The sequence below is a fragment of the Rhinatrema bivittatum genome, chromosome 13 (genome assembly GCF_901001135.1).
Source record: "Rhinatrema bivittatum chromosome 13, aRhiBiv1.1, whole genome shotgun sequence".
Taxonomy (NCBI): Eukaryota; Metazoa; Chordata; class Amphibia; order Gymnophiona; family Rhinatrematidae; genus Rhinatrema; species Rhinatrema bivittatum.
Genome location: NC_042627.1, coordinates 23,126,698 through 23,146,654, shown reverse-complemented (window position 1 = coordinate 23,146,654; position 19,957 = coordinate 23,126,698).

Here is a 19,957-nt window from a genome sequence, read left to right as displayed (position 1 = left end):
TTTCTCTCTCCATCTTTATTACTTTTCCTCCATCACTGTCTATCTAGCTCTTGTCCAATTAGTGCTTTCCTTGAAGGGACACTGACCTATAAATTACCTCAACGTTTACATTCTAAACTCATGAATTAGGTGATAAATGTATCCGTCCCACCCTATTGATTTTTAGCACTTTTCAAAACAACTGTAAAGTGCTTATACAATGGTTGAATCTGTCCATTCATCCAGAGGCACTTTAACTTTCATTAAAGTGGACAGATCAAGTTCAACTTCTGCAAGGCCAACCATGGTCCTGGAACTTACGCTTTTGAGGTTCACCAGAATTTGATTGGTGAAAAGTTGAAAAGTGATGAATTTCAGCAAGTTTAATGAGTAAATATGGCTGATACTGTTGAATGTGCATAAAGAGGGTAACTTTATTCCCATGGGGAGTGGGGGGGGGGGGGGGGGAGGGGTGTCTCTCTTGGACTAATATGTGGGCTAAAAGTAGAGATTATAATAGTCCTAGCTGCAGAAAGTGAAAGTTTAATTTTCAGCACTGTTCATCTCACAGTACAAAAAAGCTTATGTGGCGATTCAGTCTGTTGGACTTTCTTCCATGTGGACTGATCAGGGTCAAATTTATAGAGAAGGCCAATCATAGGCCTGGAATTCACTCTATTGAACATGACCGCAGCCTGATAAGGGTGAGCATTTTCAATAGGGCCACATTAAAAAGTGATTTTTGCTTCCTTTACATTAGAAAATACCAAAAAATGATCATGAGTGGGAACCATAGAATAGTGAATTCTCTCTCTTCAGCATGATAAATACTGAACAGAAGCAAAATCTGGACATGATATAGACTTGTTCTAAGTTATCCCATTACTGCTAGTCCTGAAATTCTCCAAAATTGGTCTCTAACTCAGAGCACTAGAGTGATAGTCATCTGTGGGTCCATTCCTTGGTCTTCTGGCACATCATTTATATATACAGGAGCACACCATGTAGTAAGTAGCTGGTCAAGCATTTCCTAGTACTTTGCCTAACAAGCCTTGTGAAAGCAAATCCCTCTCCCTTGTCTCTTTTTCTAGAATAGCAAAAGGTAAAGATTTTAGTGTTTACGTAAATCTATTTAAATGTTCATTAGAACCACTACAGTTCTAAATTAGAACTCATAACCTAAGGTTCTAGAATGTTCACAAAGTCCCTGTGACACCACGTTATGACATTAAGAAAATGAAACTAGATGGGCATGTCTTAGCCATGCTGACAATTCTGATATACTGCTGGCATCCAGTACATGATAGGAGTTAGAGTAATAACAATATGATCTATATTGTAGTAGGATTGTATGTTCCACGAGCAACATGTTTTATATGATTATGTGTGCAAATAGATATGTGAATAAAATTGATAATTTTTTTGATGCTGTGCAATGTCTTTGTTTTTGAGTTCTGCGAAAGGAGCTACTGCTAGAATAACCCAACAAGAAAACCTCATCTGAGAGTCACTGTAGATTATAAAAGAATCACATTTTCAGTCCCAGTTGAAGCCTAACGAAACCAATTGAAATTCCAATTGGTTAAGGTGTAATTATTTCATAACACATATGGGAAGTTGTTGGGGGTTTGTTTTTTTTTGTTGCAATTTCCACGGCTATCAAATAATTTTCGTACCCGTAACACTTATCCACATTCTATACTGACTAAGACTACATCAGAAATTACAGAAAGTCAAGCTGTAGGGCATTGGTATTCAATATCTGGCTAGAGACTCTGAGGAAGCCTTAGGGAGCGTAATTTTGTAACAGCACGCATAGCGGTGAAGCATTTTCAAACTTATGTGTGTGAGTTTACTTTGAAAATCTTCAGGCAAATGGCTGCGTACACTTACAAATTACCTCACATAAAGCTACCGCTTGAGGCAAGTTAGGTGCATACTTTTAAAAAAATCAAATTGCATGCATGAAAGCTGCAACTATGCCTCAACTCCGCCCCTCTGGAATGCCTTTCCAAGTTACATATCTACTTTTCCACACACTATCTCTTGATTGAATTTCAAAGCACCACTTCCATGCATAAGACAAGGCTTTATGAGTGTAAGTGCCTTTGAAAATCAAGCTTTACAGGACTGAAATCTCTTTTCCCAATAGAAACACTTCAGCATAACTTGTGAGGTATCAGATGAAACCGAGCCAGTATATCCAAGTAAGAACAAAAGAACATGCCATACTGGGTCAGACCAAGGGTCCATCAAGCCCAGCATCCTGTTTCCAACAGTGGCCAATCCAGGCCATAAGAACCTGGCAAGTACCCAAAAACTAAGTCTATTCCATGTTACCATTGCTAATAGCAGTGGCTATTCTCTAAGTGAACTTAATAGCAGGTAATGGACTTCTCCTCCAAGAACTTATCCAATCCTTTTTTAAACCCAGCTATACTAACTGCACTAACCACATCCTCCGGCAACAAATTCCAGAGTCTAATTGTGCGTTGAGTAAAAAAGAACTTTCTCCGATTAGTTTTAAATGTGCCCCGTGCTAACGTGTCATGGCTACCATCAAACTTCAACAAGATTTATTTTCAATTTCAACTGGTCATGACAAGGATACTTTTCAAAAGCCATTTACCTGGGTAAGTCCCAGTTTATCAAAGTGAAAGGGCTGTCTGGAAATTTGTCTTAATGAGCTATAAGTACACGCGTGGTTCCACAATGTGTGTACTTTAACTGCATTAGGAGGAGGCATTCCCAAGGGCGTGTTTAGGCTGGGGGAGGGAAACAAAATCCATGGATTGCATTTTCAAATCTGAGTGCTGTGGTAGACTTACTAGGATCTTGCACAGAAGTAGGACACCCTGGATTACAAGACAGGAGTATTGTAGAGAACCTGGTGGACAGAAACTAAGATGGCTGCCAGTGGGACTACATTTCCCAGAGTCTCTGAACAGAAAGGAATAGCCAAATCAGGAGGCAATTTTACAGCTATAGGCTGCTAAGCTTTATATATGAGGCAGCATGGGAGGAAAGAGGAACAGGACAGAAGGGGAACAGGTCAGTCAAGGTATGACAAAGAAGAGCCAGAGTCTGACTTATGAACATTGCCAGCAGCTAAGCTCTTTTCTTTGAAAGCCACTAACAGACTCTTTATTCTATTACTGAAGCAGAACTCTTTTACACTGAGTATGGGACATTGAAATAAACTCAGTATAGACCCTGTGTGCAAGTATGGCGAGAAACAAAGGAAAGTTAGGTTTAAACTGGGCTGATAAAAACAATTTATGTTCTTCATACCTGGGACCTTTTGATTTCCAAATTTTCCAGTCACCCTGAGATTGTCATGGATTAATGGGAATGAGGTGCACAAACTCTCATGAATCTTTTATATAGTATATACATACAAACACACATGCTCCCTCTCGTACCATGCTCTCTCACACACACACATACACCCATATAAGCTCATACCCACAATCACATGCTCATACTCAAGCTCTCTCACACGCTCATACTCAGGCTCTCTCTCTCTCTCACAAACATACACACACACACACGCTCTCTCTCTCACCCAGATTCTCACACACATCTTCCCTCTCTTACTCATTCCCAGACTTCAACTCTTCTTTGGTTGTGGTCCACCATCAGCCCAGGCCATCTTCTTCACTTTGGTTGGCTGTGAGTTGAGATCCTCCAACAGCTCCAAGCCCTCTTCTTCACTTTGGTTTCACAGCGGGTTAGGAACAGCCAGGTAGTACCATGGCTTTCTCGACATCCTGGCTGCCACTGAGATCGGGTCTGCTTGGTGGTCTGCGGCCTCTTCATCATTCTCTCCATCAGTGGGACATGGCCCATGGCCTCCTTGCATCCTGGCCACTGGTGGGATGGGGTCTACCAGATGGCCCTGCGACCTCCTCTGAAGTTTGGCTTCCGAGCTGACACCTTCTCTAAGGCATGGCTTGCACAGTTGGTTGCACCAGCTCTGTACATGCATTATTTTCTTTCTCTGACCTAAACATGTCCCTGGAAAACCTCCTCCTAATGCAACTAGAATTGCATACATTATGGAACCCCAGGTATACTTTTGGCTGAGTTAAGTAAGGGTGGGCAATTTTCAGATGCCTTTTTACCTGAGTATATTGGTATTTACCAGGCAAATGGCATTGAAAAATTGCTCTCAAAATTGACAAGTTTGAGAAGAGGGGATATATAATGCAGAATTAATTTCTGATATTGTAGGGCCCAATATTCAGTGCCACTTAGCATAAATTGGGACTTATCCGGCTAAGAAGCGATTCAATCTCTGTCCGCCACTTAACCAGTTAACTATTTATCCAGCTAAACAGTTATCGTCTAAGTAGTGGGTGAGAATTATCCGGCCAACTTAGCTGGATAAGTTAGACCTGCTATTGATAGGTCTAAAATTAGCTGGATAAATTTATCTGGCTAACTCAAACATATCTAGGTATATATTGAACAGTGTGGATGCACTGCTGAATATCCTGGCTAACTTAATCGACTGTGTTTATCTGGCTATCTTTCCTAGCCAGATAAGTTCTAAATATAGACCTCTTAATTGTGATCATCTGCACATTATAAATATAATCAAAATAATAAGCACGGGAACCACAAGACTTTTTTATACAATGATAAACCGCACTTTGATCGCTGGTTGGAATTCAGCTCAGACAAAGAAAGTTATTGGCTGATGGCTGCACCGGGTGGTCTTTGTGAAATGAGTGGGTGGTCTCAGACCAGTTCCCAGGGCACATGTATGTGTGCCGATCAAAACTGTAGCAATTCATACCCTAGCTGGCAGTTTCAGGAACAAGAACAGATAACTTGCGACATTGCAAAGGACATGGAAGGAAATACAGGCAAGGCAGGGATATGTCTACAAACAACTGGCCCGCGATTAAAACCAGCCAGCGAAAATCTTCCAAACAGTGATAAAGCTTTCCAGGTCTGAAATGCCTTCCCATTCTATTCTTTGAGGGACCATCCGCAATTGATTCACAACCGTTTTGAATTAAAAAATAGAAAGCCATCCATGTAAGCTTCTCATCCATATGTCCTTCCCTATCCACTAACTCAGCACCAAAAGAGTTGCGGATGGAGTTAAATTTCCTGCTCCTCCAGAAAAGGGTGAAATCTTGGCTTTTCCCCATTTTAGATTTGAATGTAATAGGTTTTATTGTTTTAACAATTTTGATTATTTTTGTATTTGAAAATTATGTAATTTTTTTTTTAAAGATTTGTTTTACTGTCAGGCTTTTGATATGTTGTACACCATGAGCGGTCTATAATGAATAAATAAATTAATGAATAAACACCCCAAATGTGCCTTCATCTGCCATGGTTTTGACACATCAGCCAACACCTGAAGGTAGCCAAGTTCAGGATGGTCTCCCTATGGGAGATGAAAAAGTCCACCAACAAATTAAATTGTCTCTATGTCCACTGCAACCAGTTCCCTTAAACACATTGGAGAGTTGTGTTAGTGGTTGGGCCCCCTGGATCATCTCCATTATCGATGTGATATTGACCCCAATTTGCTTACCCGCATCCTTCAAAGAAGTGGTAATTAAACCATCCTCAAAAAACCTGGTTCAAAATCCAAAAATAATTGACCATTCTTCAGTTTCCCCCTTCCTGTCCAAATTAGTATAAAAGGTTGTTTACTTCCAAATTCTAGATTTCTTGGAGCCGACTTCTATGTCCTCCCAGCCACGTGGCAGGAGTTTCCCTTCCTTCCATGTAGGCAAGAGTTTCCCTCCTTTCAGGATGTTGTATTCTCTTATGGTAGATAATCAGCACATCCCCAGCTCCAAGCATTGCATTGCTCGTCTGCTGGGTGTGTATTCTCCCCAGGCTATGTAATCACAGTTTCTCTACTTTGAATGTGCTATGGCCTGCAACTGTCTAGATTGCATTGTTCAGTTTTCCATTTTTGTAAGGGGGGGGGGGGTGTCACAAAACTATCTCTTAAAGCCTCAGAGTCTCAACATACTCAGATTGTGAGGTCAAAGTAGAATAGGAGTGGTAAGGAGTTTGGCAGTTCCCTGTGGAAGGTGTCAATAGTTTAACAAAACTCCCGTGTGCTCATGGTTCTTCTAAGGAAAAGGTTGCTCTTCATGCTGACTTTTTCTAAGAACGAGCTCCTTGGGGTAATCTTCCTAAGAGGAGAGGACTGCTTCCTGTCCTGGGAAAGTGGCTGGGGAGCAAGGTCAGGGTGCCCAAGCCTTCAGGATTAGAGAGACTGTGTCTTGGAGGTTCAAACGGGACCTTTGAAATGATTGAAGAGGCAGCTAGTTCCCTAGTTCTTAGCGGTCTAGGGAGACTGGCTCAATTTAAAGTGTGGCGTTTCCTAGCTGGAGTCATAAGGAGGATTGCCAAGCTTGGGCAAAAGAGACTGTAGCGTTGCTGTCTGAGGAGGAACCTGCAGAGGGCTCACCTGGTGTCAGTCTAAAGAGGAGAACCCAGTTCTGCTTCACTGGATTCCAGGATCTGCATCCAGATTTGCAGGTACTACCAAAGGAAGTGCCCAGAATACCTGCTGCCAGGCTGGGCAGGTGCATTCTTTATTTAAAACATCTGTACTCTGTCGCCTTCAACACAAAAGTATAAGCTGATGTTTTATTTTATTTTCCTGTTTCACTTATTTTACTTATACTCGTTAAAAGAAAATAAATACGTTGTTAATATTCGTCTTATATCTTGACATATGTTCCTTAGCTTGTTCATGCACGTTATCATTGTAAGATTATGCACGTTACGCATTGTAAACCGCTTAGAACTCTTATTTGTATTAGGCGGTATACAAATGTTTTTAAATAAATTAAAAAATATCATTTCTGTATTGCTTGAGCACTAAACACAACATGTCCCTGCAATCAAATTCTACCAGTAAAGGATTTTAGTTTGAACAACTCGTAACAGTGCTGGTGTCTGCTTTTCCTACTGGACTGCTGCAACAGACCTCCTGAAAAATCCTTAACTTCTTTGAAAGAGGCAAGGGTTAACATATTTTCTGTGTTTCGTGTCCTCCCCCCTAACTACGTACCCAGGTCACATCGCTCTTTGAATTCCACCATGTGCTTTTTCTAGGAAAAGATAGAATATCAAATGGAAATGAATAAATGCCGGTTCGAAACTAGAGCCTGAATTCCCCATCTCACTCCTAAGGTTGGTCTGTCCCTCCAAAGCGGTGTCCCTTAGCATTGCTGAAACACAGAGAGAGCCCCTTTGTTCCTGTCACTTAACATGAGCTCAAAGGGGAATATCAAGCAAGTTGCATTTCTAACAGCCAGACTGGGCAACTGCTAGATGACGTCGTCTAGGGAGACTGTGAAATCTCGGTCTAGGGTGACCTAAGTTCAGTGGCCCTTTCCTGGGAGTAGGGGGAAGGATTAGATGAGCTTTTGAAGTCCTTTCTGGTCCTGGGCTTTTTTTTTTTTCTATATTTCATTTCTATTTACAGCTCACTTTATCCTTTTCCACTGGACCTTTTTCTCTCCTAAGGACAAACTTTGCTTGGTGGTTTGACACACTCCATCAGCGTGTGGCCTGGATCTCTGGTGTGTTTGATTTGTTTGTTTCTTGACTTTTTTTTTTCTTTTTTTCAACAGGGTCTTGGTTTGCTTTATTGAGTGCCTGTGGACATGCTCCATTTGCTTCATGTTAAATGGCTTCTATGGTTTCAAAGCCAAAAAACCTTTGAACATGATCCCTGAATAGGCAGTTACAAGATAATGTGTTTCAGATTCTGAAATAACTCATTTCCACATGCACCCTAAAAAATCTTAGAAAAATATTCGAGCCAAAGCATTAAAGCAACATTGCAGTACAATTAATTTTATTCTAAAAAGCATCGCGATTCTCTCTGGTTCTCTTTCTTCCAATACATCTTATTCTGGGGCAACCTCCCTTTTGTCTCAAATTACACTATTTTCACATTTACACAGGTTAAGAATTAAAGGTATGTACTGTTATTATGGGCACACTCTTTTTTGCTTATTTCAGTCTCTGCTGAGGTCACTCTTCAGCTGTTCTTGTAGCTATCATACTTTGATATACCAGGCACAGATTTCTGATTATTATGGGGGTAATGTTCAGACATTGGCTGGATTGCAAAGTTATCTGGCCAACTTTGGAGGGAAATACAATGTGCAGCTGCACTGTTGAATATAGCCGGCTATCTTTAACTCTATGGCACGACCAGAGTTAACCAGATAACACATTCCGTCTTTGTGTACCTTCCTCACTCCAAATCTCATCAAATCTTCACTGATGTGTACTGTGCTGTTTGTTCATCTGACTGTGCATGTGAAACTGCCCCCACAAATCCTAAACCACCATCAAAACCTCACCTCGAGTTTCTTCAACCCTCCTACAGTGGTATAAATATGTTACGCCCATCGTCACAGATGGCTGCGACCACTAATGTCCACCTCTTTTTCTGCTGCATCATCAACCCTTGGTTGAATGGCAGCCTCTGCCAACCACCGCCAACCTGCCTAGCGTTCCTGGGACGGCGTGGGCGCTGCCGACAGCCATCTTGGATCAGGAATCACTTAGTGCGCGCGCACATGGGCCACTCTGTACACATCATGGCGGGAACCTCGGGGGTGTCCCCACTGAATGACATCAACCACCTCCGGTAAAGCTAGCTCCCTTCACTGCTACGCGTTAGCAAGGACTTCCATCCTGCTGAAGTCCGCTCCTTGGACTTCCGGTTCCAGTTCTACATTAGCGTGAGACTCTCTGGGTACTCACTCCTCGGGGGCCCTATCCGACTCTGGTTATCCGCTCCTCAGAGGACCCTCTGCCTTGGTCTACTGTCGTTTCTGCTTCCTGGAGCCCCTTCTGGAACTGCCTCCTGTGAGTAACTATTTCTACGGACTTCTACTGTCTAAGCCTCGTTTTGGGATTCACTGTAGTGTACCCTGTGCCTTGGGCCACTACCGCTTCTTCCCTGAAGGAACTTCTCCGATATACCCTGCCTCAGGTTATTGCTGCACCTCGGACAAGCCTTCTCGTTCCATCTCTGAGACTCATCCCTAGCGTACCCCGCTTGTGGGCCACTACCGGATCTGCACGTCCGAGTGTTCTCCACTTCTGCAAGACTTCCTGGCATATCCCGCTCCGCAGGCCGCTACCGGATCGTCATCTGAGACATCATCATCATTGGGAATACCCCCTGCTCTGAACCTTACTTTCTGCTATCAATAAAGACTCTATTCCACAGCTGTGTCTGAAGTTGCTGAGGCCACGCCTACCGGCGGTGAGGCTCACAGGGCTCCTCCCTGTGGGAGGAGACACTTCTCACCTCAGCCCAGGGGTTCACACTAGTACCAAACATAACAAAATATTGACTAATATGTGAGCCTTAAAAAGAGTCTCTCTCTCTCTCTCATTAATTACGCATCCCTTTTCCCTACCTGTCAGAACTTTTTTTTTTAATTCTCCTATTTCATTCCTCTGACTTAATATCACAATGATATTAAGTCAAGGGAACAGAAAAAAGAACAGAAAAGCAGAATTTTCTGCTTTTCTATAATTTTTTGGGCTCCTCAAGAATTAACGCCTGCTCCAGGCAGGTTTTAATTTTTGCGAGTTAAAATGTGCGCATCAGATGCACTTTTTTTTTTTTTTTTGCATTGGGGAAAATAGGTAATAGCCTCATCAACATGAATTTACATGTGATGAGCTCTATTACCTACGCGCTCCATTGGACGCGCTTCTTGGACTCGCTAAACCCGTTTTGCATCGGGGGTTATGGACACTCATCCAAAACACGTGTTCAATTGTGTGCTGAGCCTCGCGCTGTGGTCAGCGCGTGGTATTGCATCGGCCTGCAAATGCGTTCAGCACACATTTCAGCTCAGATCTGTGTGCTTTTTAAGCTCCCAGTTCACAAACTTACAGCGTCAGGAGTTAAAAAAAATGTTTAACCTGTGCTTTAAGTGACTGTGTGCCAAGTTTCAGCAGCCAGGCCTAACCCACACGTTATTGCATCGGCCCCTTAGCTAGGGGAGGTGTTTCTTTCGCTAAGTGCTAGACTCTCTGAAGCGGAGCCAAAGAATTGCATGCTTAGAAATTGCCCGATTGCAACCTAAGTGGTGGCAGTCCAGAGTGCCACAGCGAGTGCCAAATCTTTGCGGATGGAGTGTGTGAAACAGAGCCCGCGCGATGGCAGCAACTATTACAGGACAAATAAACAACAGCCTCCAAGCATTCCCAGATCGATGGCATAGCCGCACAGATTCCTCCCAAGCGTCTTGGTCCTTGCTGCACTAGCAAGAGAAGTGGAAGGCAGCATTAAAAAGTAAATATTAAAGAACTGGAAGGGGTGGTGCCATAAGGTCCCTGTTCACCTGCTTCAATCACTTTAGTTATGTTGTCTAAGGTTCCCCAGGACTTTGCCACAAATGAATGGTTCATTGTTACCCCTGCTGTAATCTTGTAACTTTAGGCCTGGGGACAGCTTAGAAATCCTGCACAATTTTCTGCATTGCTGAAGAGATAAAGGTCAACAAAAATGTTATAGCTGCTGGTTTTATTTTTTTTTATTGGACTAACTTAATACAAAAAAAAAAAAGGCAGCAGTGCCTGAGGGATAAAGCAATGGTTCTCAACTGGTCCTCAGACACTATCTGGTCAGTCGAGGTTTCAGGAGAACAACGATGAATATGCAGGGAGAGATTAGGTTTTCTTCTGCCCCTAGGCACTGTTGGTGCTGCTGCACCCTCGGGAAAGTTGGATACTAGGGAGTAGAAGATCTGAGGCACAGCCTTACAGTTTCCTGTGGCAGGACTTAGAAAATTCTGACGCACATTGGCAAAAACTTCCATCTTTTACATTTATATTATTAAATATTTTTCCAACCTCGCTTATTTTTTTTATTTAAATCTTTTTCTATACGTCGTTAAGGTGGGTACCGTCACAACGGTTTACAGTAAGGCACAAAAAAGTAATGCTATTAAACTATCAGTTTATACAGGTGCCATAAGGTTCGGTAACATAGTTTTTAATCAATGTTAGTTGTTAAATGAATGTGAACACTATCATGTCCAGGTCAATTGTATAGCAGTTTTGAGTCTAGGACTCATTCTATAATTGTAACTTATCCTTTAGTGATGAATTCTATTAAAAACTACACCCTTAGTGATTACTGTTTGTGTGGGTGTTTATTGTTTGTACCTTGCACTTCCCTGGTTTGAATCTTGCATTTCCCTGGTTTCTATTCTCCCTTCTCTTTTTTAAAACTTGTTTAAATAGCCAAGTTTTTAGATTTTTTCTAAATGTTTTGTTTTCTCTTTGTAGCCTTAATTCCAAGGGCATGGAGTTCCATAGTATGGGTCCTGCCAAGGATAGTGCCATTTCTCTTGCCTGGGTTAGTCTCGCTGTTTTGACTGATGGAATAGTTAGAAGTGCTTTGCATCTGTAGAATTTATTTTGTTTTTATTGTGCGAGGAAAAGAAATCTCAAGTATTAGCTCAGGGAAGAGATTTCGGAGATGGGAAGGTGAGAGAACAGCCTGATGAAGACGAGGGACTGGTGAGAGGAGAGAGAAAAAGAGAGAAGAGGGGATGGGAGAATTGGAATCTGGAATATGGAAGAGAGAAAGAGGTAAGAGGTGGAGAGAGGATCTGGGATTAGGGTTTTGGCAGGGGTAGGGGGATTCCAGAATCTGGGAGAAGGGAGAGGTGGGTAGGAAGGATCTGGGGGATAGAAGCTGAGATCATGGAAGGGAGGGATCTAAATTCCAGGGAGGGACTGGAGGAAGAGAGGTGTCCTTTCTGTGCATCCCCTCTCTAACCTCCCCCCAGTTTGGTGCATGTACACATACATCTGGCACCAATCCCTTCTTTCTCACATACACTCTTCCCCCTTCCCTCTCTCACACACACATAAGAACATAAGAAAATGCCATACTGGGTCAGACCAGGGGTCCATCAAGCCCAGCATCCTGTTTCCAACAGTGGCCAATCCAGGCCATAAGAACCTGGCAAGTACCCAAAAACTAAGTCTATTCCATGTAACCATTGCTAATGGCAGTGGCTATTCTCTAAGTGAACTTAATAGCAGGTAATGGACTTCTCCTCCAAGAACTTTCCAATCCTTTTTTAAACCCAGCTACACTAACTGCACTAACCACATCCTCTGCTGAAAAAGACCCATGCAGCCCAGCCCATCTTCCCTCATCTCTGTCCCTCTCCTCACTCCCCAATAATCTCCCACTAAGCCCCTCCTACCTCCCCAGAATGATCCCCTGTAGCCTGTACCTGTCTGCTCCAAGTTCACCCCATCCCCTCCTATTCCCTGCGGCTGGATGAGGAAGCAGAGCTTTGTTCTCTGCTGAGTAAAATGCAGCACAGCAGGAAAGCTACCCCCCCAGATTTTGCCACCCTGGGCACAGTCTTATAAGTGAATTTTAAAAGCCTGACGTGCGCCAAACTGGGAGATGTGTGAATCTAACGGGCCAGCGTGGGCTGAGCAGATTTTAAAAGCCTCCTAAGTACGTACGATCTCCCAGTGTGTGCACGAATGAAAAAAAGTCCAAAAAAGGGGCACGAATGGCTATGGTCTGAAGGGGCGTAGGCATTCCTGGATTGATTAATGAAACCAGTGGGGTAGATTTTAAAAGGTTGCGTGCGGGCGTACATGTGCACGCGCACATGTACGCCCGATTTTATATCATGCATGCGCAGGTGCACGCATGTTATAAAATCAGGGGTCGGTGCACATAAGGGGGGTGCACAATTGTGCGCCTTGTGTGCGCCGAGCCATGCTGCCTTCCCCTGTTCCCTCTCAGGCCGCTCCGCAGAGCGGCCTCGGAAGAAACTTCCCTACCCCCCCTACCCCCCACCCCACCTTCCCATCTCCCCCGCTCTTTCCCCCCCTACCTTTTCCTTGTTTTTGTTTTTATCTCGAACTGCCCGCGTGCAATCCCTGGCACAGCGGTAAAATATGGCTGCTGTGCTGGGAGCCTGACCCCCGCCCTTTCCCCGCCCCTTTTTGCAAGTCCTGGGACTTACACACGTCCCAGGGCCTTTCTAAAATAGGCCCGGCGACGCGCGTAACCTTTTTAAAATCCGGCCCAGTGTGTTAACAACTTATGCGCACAAGCACCACGTAACTTTGCTTCTGCTATGGATGGGCAGAAGTCCTAAAACAAAAAACATAGGCCTGTCAGCAGGGTTTTAAGGGTCAGGGTTAAGAGGGAAAAGAAAGGATATTTAAATCCCTTACCTGGGTGAACTGGGAACGAAGTGGTTTAACTGGTAATTGCAACAGCACGCGTTTCTATTAAAGTCCCCCCCACTCACACGGTAGAAGCCACATTTTCACGCACATGAACGCGCTTACAGCCTATTTTATACCAAATGCGCATATACGCGTATGTTATAAAATGCTGCGTCCTTTGCCGCGAGCCAGCATAAGCGCATACACGTGCACCCGCGCACCGGTGTCTAAGTTACCGTCCCTGTGTATCTATTGACAAATCCAGGCCTGGGCTGGAGAAAGTGAATTTGGAACGGCAGGTGAATGTGCACGAGACATATCGCATACAATATTTTAGGTGCTCTCGTTACCTGCAAGGACGGTAATTTTCAAACTGGCACGCGGGCAGACATTGGTGCACGTAAGTCGGCCTGCGCCCAGGGACGTGGCCATTTTATAGCATAAGCATGCATATGTGTGCATGTTATAAAATATCCTGGCCGCACACACATTTGTGCCAAATCTTAAGTGGGCGCACCTGTATGCACAAATGCTACTTGCACCGCGTAAATCGGGGGATTTTAAAAGGGATGTGCACTGACACTATTCCCAGTTTTACCAGTTCATCCAGTTAAGAGGTAGATCCTCCAAACCCCCCTAGTTTAATAGCCTTCACTCCCCAGTTATCTCCGAACCTTAAAACCTGCAGATCTGTGTATATTTTTTTTAACTTACACATCATCCATAGCAGAAGTAAAGTTACGCGGTAGGGAGCTTTGGCGCGCACCAAACTGGATAAGTATTTATGCGCACGTCTCAAGTTCACGCCCCGACACACCCATGCCTCACCCAGACCACACCCTCGCCCTGCCCCTTTTTGAACATTTTCGAGACGTGCGCACTGCGGGGGACACACATGTATTCGGGCGGCTTTTTAAAATACGTTCAGCCGTACACGAGCCCTACTTATTCGCACATCCCCTAATTAACGTGTGTGCTGGGCTTTTAAAATTCACCTTTAAAAATACAAAAGTAATCTCTAAGCCAGGTAGCATGTAAAACAATCAAACTGAACAATAAAATTTAAAAACAAACTAAAAATCAGACAAATAAAAACCATGGACGCAGCACATGTAAATACATCTTATGCATAGTCAAGTTGGTACCTGAGGACCAGGTTGAGAACCACTTAGCTACAACACTTCTGGATTCCTCTCCCTTAACTGCCAGCAGAATTATGCCTTGTTCAGGTTCATCCCTATAGCTTTTCTCATTGAAATGTCAATGAATGGATGATGCTTGCTACCTATCTCTTTTAATAAAATGTGCCTCCTTTGTTTATCAAAGTATTAAAGTATCTTAAGCTTAATGCAGTTAACATGCATTAAACCTCCTCTAATCTTCATTGACTAATACATTAGTTCACAGTAATGTTAATGCAGAATTAATGTGGATTAACATGATGAAAATATTAATGAGCTATGTCGCATGGAAATATTTGCAAAGCAGTTCACTAATATTAAAATGGGATTAAGTCAAAGATAAATTGCAGGAAAGTAACAACCCAGGAAGTATTTTTTCAAAATCAGCCTACGAGTTATCCCTGCAATATATGCTTCATTCCCTAAAGCAGGCCAAGCTGACTCTTGTGAGGCACATCATGTGACAGAATTAAGCCAAACAACTTGCAACATAAATTTCACATTTTTCCTAATTAAGCACACCCTAGACCCGGGGTGAGCAAACAAACCTATGGTTCCCCATCCATCCATGCAATTGGTCTGTGGTCCCCCCCAACACAAGTTTAATGGCATCTCTCAGATATATATATAAACACACACACATACAATAAATAGTATGCATGTATATTTTACATGCGAAATTAAGTAGGACTTGCTTGCGTTCAACCCAATTTATGCACAGAAGTTGGTATATTTTAAAACACCCAGTTCACCCAGACCTTCCACCCAGCCAATAGTACACAATAAACAAGTCTGATATCAATTATGCAAGATAATTAGCAGGAGTTAAATTATGCAAGTAAGCTGCCAATTGTACAAACATGTCTTATAATAACAACTTAAGCATGTAACTGTTGACTCCACCTTGGAACAGCCCTAGACTGCACCTTTTTTCCATGAGTATATGTGTGCATGAAACTGAAAGTACGTGTACTTTCGATGTTTATAAAATAGCAATTATGAGAATACAAGCTACTTACATGCACATATGCTAATTTTATGTATGTAAGGGCTTTGAAAATTCACACCATAGTAAAGAAGCTCAATGTTTGTTAAACTGAAATCTGCCATTGTGACTACAAAGGTTCAGATATTTCTAATGCTATTACTACACACAAAAGAAAAAGAAATAGATATTAAAATATATCAATAAATAAATATTTAAAAATGTGTGATAAGATATTACAAAAAAATGCTCAAAACATAAGAAATAAAAAATAAACCACTAGGACTAAAATTGAAATGAATACATATTTAAAAATAATGCAAATATAAAAATGGCAATACAAAATAAATCAAGAAACCCCCAGCACCACTCCCAACTCCACAATATCCAGTATAGATGTTATTGAAATTATTTTCTTGTAAATTCTTATTTATTGCAATAAGCTTTTACGCTACAATGTCTTAAACTAATTTTTGAAAAGAAAGATTTTTTTTCAGCACAAAATTTTTAAAGGAGAAAGTGGAACCTTTCATAAATGTTCTGGTGACATTACTTCCTTGTAATGTATCAAGTGTTTTAATCATGAACAATCCACCTCCATCCTTAATATTTTTTAAATTTTATATGAAATGTGCGCTGTGATTATTAAAAAAAAAACCTCCTGTTTTTTAAGGAATTTTTTAAAGTGTTTCAATTGTTCTCAGAGCGTAAGACAGGCAGTTTACATCCATATAACAGCCGAAACCAACTTATCTTGAAGGTGTCATTGTCCACCCGTTATTATCCACCCGACTAGGCCTGTGTTTCTGACCTGAACGGGGTCTTTCCTCAGGGGATGTATATGTTTTACTATATAGTCAGAAATTACATATCTTTCAAGCTGTTTCTTCCAATTGCACCATATGGACTGCTTTACGCCGATCCATCAAGCAGATTCCTCTTTCATTCACCCTCGCTTGAATTCCAGCGTTCTTTTAACCTGCTGCCAGCGTCTTTCAAATGTGGTGTCTCCGCCGTATGTTCTTACCCAACACTCTTTGTAAAGAACATCTTTTCTAAATTTGTTTGAGCAATAATGCTTCTGCTATTCCTCCGTCTCAAAAGAGCAAGAACTTATGCTCACCAAACACTCGCTGATTTCTCTGACACACCTGTGGGAATTAAATGCCTCTCCCCACATTCAAAACAAACTAATCATTCGTTACCTAGGTATCTCTACCGACGTGCATTAGATCAATGAATTCCAGTCCAACTCTTCGTTTAGACCTAGTGGTGCCTGTGTCTTCAATGTAAAAATCCAAAAGGATTCCCGACAATTTAATATATTCAGACGATTGCCTCCCCGTGGTGCCTCCTTCACATGATCTATAATTTTCCACTGTAAATCACTGAATGCATGATGTACCTGTAAACAATGAGATACTATGGGAGCCTTAATGGACTGTGTATATCCGAGATTTATGCTCATTTAACCTCGTTTTCCTACTCTGGGTTGTTCTGCCTATAGACCAGTGAACACGGGCAGATAATGGCATATACCACATATTGTGAATCACAGTTTGTTTTAAACTTTCGGAACTTTGTAATTTGTCACAGGATTCACCCAGTTGTCACCCTCAAAATAAATTTATTTTATTTGCTTTTATTTATTTGCTTTTATATACCGACATTCATTGGAGTACATCACATCGGTTCACATTACACATATCAACAAATAATTTAAAACAAAAATAAAATTATAAAATTTACGAGAATATATAAGAAGTGAGATATATATTCTTATATATTTTGTTTTAAATTATTTGTTGATATGTGTCACTTTTTATGTATTGCCTTTTTATATTTGTATTATTTTAAAATTTGTATTCATTTCAATTTTTGTCCCTGTGGTTTATTTTTTATTTTTGAAGATTTTGTCGAAACATGGCCATGTCGGATGTATTGGATCCATCACTGTTCTAATTTTACATTTCATTTTTATTGTAATTATACTTTTATTTCTATTAAATGTGTAATATTTTATCACATTTTAAATATTTCTTTATTATCTATTTATTTCTTTTCTTGTGTGCCACTCTTATTTTCCTATTATTTGTGTGGTTCATCTACCTCTCTATTTGTCTTTATTACTACAGCCAAAACCAGCTAAAAGAGAAACCTCATTGTTTAAAGGACAAAAGATATTTTAAATAATAATAACAATAATTGTATTTTTTCACTTATCAACAGTAAATGAGTTTAAACCATATTACCATTTCATAAAATGAAAATATTACAGATAAGCACAATTTAAAATAACAAAAACAAAAAACAAAGCCATACCCAAAACTTTTATTACTGGATTAATATATTTTAGAAAATGTCACTGTATCATTACATATTGTTGAAATAACTTCAAGTATTAAAGTTAAAAATTACAGTAAAAATGAAATAAAAAAAAAAAAAAAAGAAGACTTCATTCTTTTTGGTTGTTTTTAAAATTATTTTTTTAGGTAATAAATTAAATCCTTCAACATACCAGTTCAGCACATTCAGAGCCTGTGTCAGGGGCTCATGTGGTTGTACCACCAGGCCCTGATGAATCGCAGCAGTATGTCACTGATAAAAGTGCCAAAATTATTGAGAAAATCAGACATTCAGGAGATTGTGTCACTGCTTCTCGTGCAGTTTGCAATATCCTTTTTCCATGCACACTACAAGAAAGTACAGTACATTTTCAAAGCCCAGCAGTGCTATGCCTAAGCGAGGTTCAGGGGACAAAGTTTCTGCCCACAGAAACTGGCACTAGTTTTCAACGAGTATTAAAGTTCTCCAGCTCCATCCAGTTGGATGGCTAAACAGCGCACTAGCTGGAGGATTTTTCATTTCACTATAGTGAAATGATTCACCAGGGGGAAAAAAAGGGGCGGAGCGATAGTGAGCAGGTGGCTGCATCGCAGCATGCATTTTCGTCCACCGCGGTTTTAGGCACGCTGCACACTATTGCCCCCATAGCGCCAATGAAATAACTATAGCTATTTCCCCCGCGATAATGTAGGCGATAATGTGCGATACATTATCGCCCGCAGTGCTACGGGCCCCTAAATTTCCTTAGCCCCTGCCCAAACCCCTCCCCTTTCCCTAATTTGCATTTTCAACTCACGATGCGGTGGTTATCGCTTGCGTTAGGCACCAAATACTTGATGCAGAAATGTATGGAAGAATTAGATATTAGAGACGCTGCACAGCTAACAAATATCAAAAATGACCATCATACTAGGCTTCCTCGTAAGGGCTTTCGCCTATTCAACTCGGCCTTATAAATAATCATAGGTCATATTGTTGGGCCTTATAAATAATCATAGGTCATATTGTTGGGTCATCAGCACTGCGATTATCGTTATGGCTTAAGACTGACAATTTTCATTCACATATCGAAGTGTTTAAGATAAGTTGAAATTTCACATGATGGATTTGCACAAAGCATAATATGATTTTGGGCTGAACACAGCCTATGACTTTGCGAGTTTTAATTGCATAAAAAAATATTTAAAAAATTAGTTTCAACAATATGACCTATGATTATTTATAAGGCCGAGTTGAATAGGCAAAAGCCCTTACGAGGAAGCCTAGTATGATGGTCATTTTTGATATTTGTTAGCTGTGCAGCGTCTATAATATCTGTTTAAGGTGAAGAGCACTGGGTTATTTTTACTACCGGTTTATTCCCAATACTTTTCGTCCATAATTTTAAGTCCTACTCTATTGAATCTGTGGAAGAATTAGATGCCAGACGCAGAAAAAGTATTGATAGTTTTTACAGCTATGTATGCCACCATGCAGCCCCCAATCCTCCATCAATATCTTTCAGCAAAATGATCCTTGTTGAAAGCTGTGGAGGTTTTGGGGCTGTGTGGTAGTGCCCATAGCAAAAAGAACTATCAACTTCTACCCACTTTTTTTTTTTTAGAGTTTTAGTTAACGTTAAGGTGTGGGTTAACACTCCAATTCTTCAGAATCAATAAAATCTGATGTCTAACATATTAACAATTAGCTAAGAGTGCCCAATGGCAAGGTCATGCCCCTAAACAGCCCACTTTTTTGCACACTTACATTTAGTAAACTAACTCAGAGATGTTTCATTTTATCTTTGAAAAAGTATTAGACATCACTGTCTTCCCTTTGCAATTTTAGGCCTAGATTTATCAAAATGCACTAAAATCACATGTGATAGGAAAAGGGGTGTGTTTTATGGTAATAGGATGTTTATTGCAAAGTGCGCTATCTTAGCACTTTGCAAAGGTATTACTGCATACTGTGATAACATTTTTGCACTAAGTACCACAATTGTTGTAATTCCTGAGAGAGAGAGAGAGAGAGAGAGAGAGACTGAGACTAGCTATAAAGCCCTCATACTAGGTAGGTATTTATACCTCTATAGGAGGCCCACCTAGCTACTCGAGGTGAGGTTTATGTATTAGTGTAGGGGTTTGGGGCCACTTTGACATGCAGAATGCGACATACGAACAGAACAGTGCTCTCTTGTGAAGCTTTCATGACCTTCAGAGTGAGGAAACTCACCCAACGATGA